This window comes from Stylophora pistillata, chromosome 2 (assembly GCF_964205215.1).
Source record: "Stylophora pistillata chromosome 2, jaStyPist1.2, whole genome shotgun sequence".
Classification (NCBI taxonomy): domain Eukaryota; kingdom Metazoa; phylum Cnidaria; class Anthozoa; order Scleractinia; family Pocilloporidae; genus Stylophora; species Stylophora pistillata.
In genome coordinates, this window is record NC_142520.1 from 4,523,510 (window position 1) to 4,525,798 (window position 2,289).

A 2,289-nucleotide genomic window follows, 5' to 3' on the forward strand; every position below is an offset into this window, starting at 1 on the left:
ACTATTTGAGCAATATTGAAAATCAGACCTGAAAAAAAATTTCAAGCCTGTACGGGATTCGAACCACTGACCTCTGCGATACTAGTGCAGCGCTCTACCAATTGAGCTAACAAGCCAACTGGGAGCAGGCCATCAAATTAATTCGACATAAACCCGTAGATGATAAATCAAACAACAACAGACATATCAACGATGTTCCTCGTTTGCACACATACTGTATTTTATTTCTTTTACAAAATAATTTTTTTTGTAGATCATTTTTATTTCCACTCACGTCCTGTTCCATGGACTTTCAGAAAAAAAAAGTATAGTCGGTAGAGAACCCCAAGAAGTTTTTGATTGCTTTTGTCTTTCTGTTTTTATCGCTTTTCACTCATTATCAGTATTATTGGTCTGTAGAGAAAATTACAGAGTTATTCGATGTTTAGACCCTCAGTTTTTTCTGACTTTACTTATCTTTTCTTATTAATTTTTTAATTAACTTTTTTTTTGGGATGGTGACCCGCTTTAAGATTGAAGTGACAGTGTAAAGTTTATAGGCCAACACCTTCCCCTGTTTTTTCGTTTTTTTTTTTTTTTGTCTTTTCTTACATCTTTTGAAGGGACATTTACCAGCAATAAAAAATCAGTGATTTTCCCGAGTAGTTCGCTTCTTAAGATTTATTTAGCGATAGATGATACATTCAGGGTCAAGCCTTGACGGCAGAGGTGAACATCTCAGACAATGTCGATCTCTTAAAATGTCCTATTCCCTTTTTCCTACGAAGAAATTACAAACCTTGTGCTGAAATGAGCATGATCTTAGTCGCTGTGGGAGAGATGAAACCAGACAAAATGTAAATCACCAGTCATAAATAATAACTCCCTAATTCATAACCATGACGAGGCAAGGGGGGTGGAGTGGGGGGAGGAAGGGGGATTTGGCAGAAGAATAAATTGCGAGGCAAGCACTTCGATAATAAGATATCCATGGAAATGTGGTCTTAAAACGAACAAATGTTAGAGAGGTTATTTTTCCGATTACGTCATCTCTAGTGGAACATCTGTAAAGTTTTTCATTAATCCTCATTTATGAAAAAAACTTGCCGTCGCAAATTAAAAAAAAAGTAAACCATCATATCTTTTTTTCACCACTAATAAAGGGAAACGTGTCAGTGGAAAATTTGACAAACGAAGTACCGCCCGTGTCAGAAATGCACCTTCACGGCGACAGTAAATAGACTGACATGTGTCGCCGCTATGAGTTTGTTAAGGAGAAAGAAAATTAATTGCAACCATTAAAGCGGAGTTCTAGCGACTCATAACATAGTAACCGATATATTTGAAATATTTAAGACCATTTTTTTTTTGTTTGCTGAGCTAACTATTCCTTGAAAAGGTTTTTGTCACGGGAGAGCGCTTGTGTCGACAGAGGGGTCTAGAAAATGCATCTGTTTGAAAGGAGATCGCCGTTACGTTTTGTCCTCACTCGGGTGAAGGACTACGTTTATTCTATAGAGGAAAATTAGGATAACATGGTAGAGATCAATGACGACATATAAAAGAGATTAAACACAGAGCGAATCATTCACAAATCGCCGAGAAATTTTAGAAAAGGGAGCAGATTAATTTGTTGTGTTCCGGTATAGGTAAATTTTTCTACCTACATGTAATTTACATCTTGTTTGTAATTCGCTTTTACTCATAGTTAAGAGATGACAAAAGGGAACATCCAAAATAGAAAAAAAAGCTCCCGTCTTTCCAATTGTTTTTATTTCTTCCTATTTCTTTTTCCTCACCAAATTTTCACGTCTATCAAGTGCGTCAATACAAGCATCAAGAAATTGTGAAAGCATTCTGTAATAATATCAGAGAGAAAACGTAACAGGAAGTTACTAAAACTGCCTCTAGCTACGCTGCACCGAATTGGTTTGATACAAGTACTTACCAAGAACGATCAATAGTCCAAGCAATGGCATTTTTTTGAGAAGCTCCGTCCAGGTGAAAGGATTTACCCTTATATCTAGGGATCCAAGATAATCCGGCGATGACAATATCGACAACCGCAAATTTGTCCTAGCGAATTAATATCTCTTATTCAGACTGCTTCACTCGGGGCCCTACATAGCTGAGATGTAATACAATCGAGAGAGGGTAAAATAAAGAAGGGCCAGTCTCACTGAGCGCGGAGTGAGACGCTAAACGGTTAGATTCAATGCTTTGTTTTCATTTTATGGCTTGATAACTTAGCTTTTAAGCTCATAGATCCATTATAACTTCTCTGACGACACATTGACATTACTACGCGCC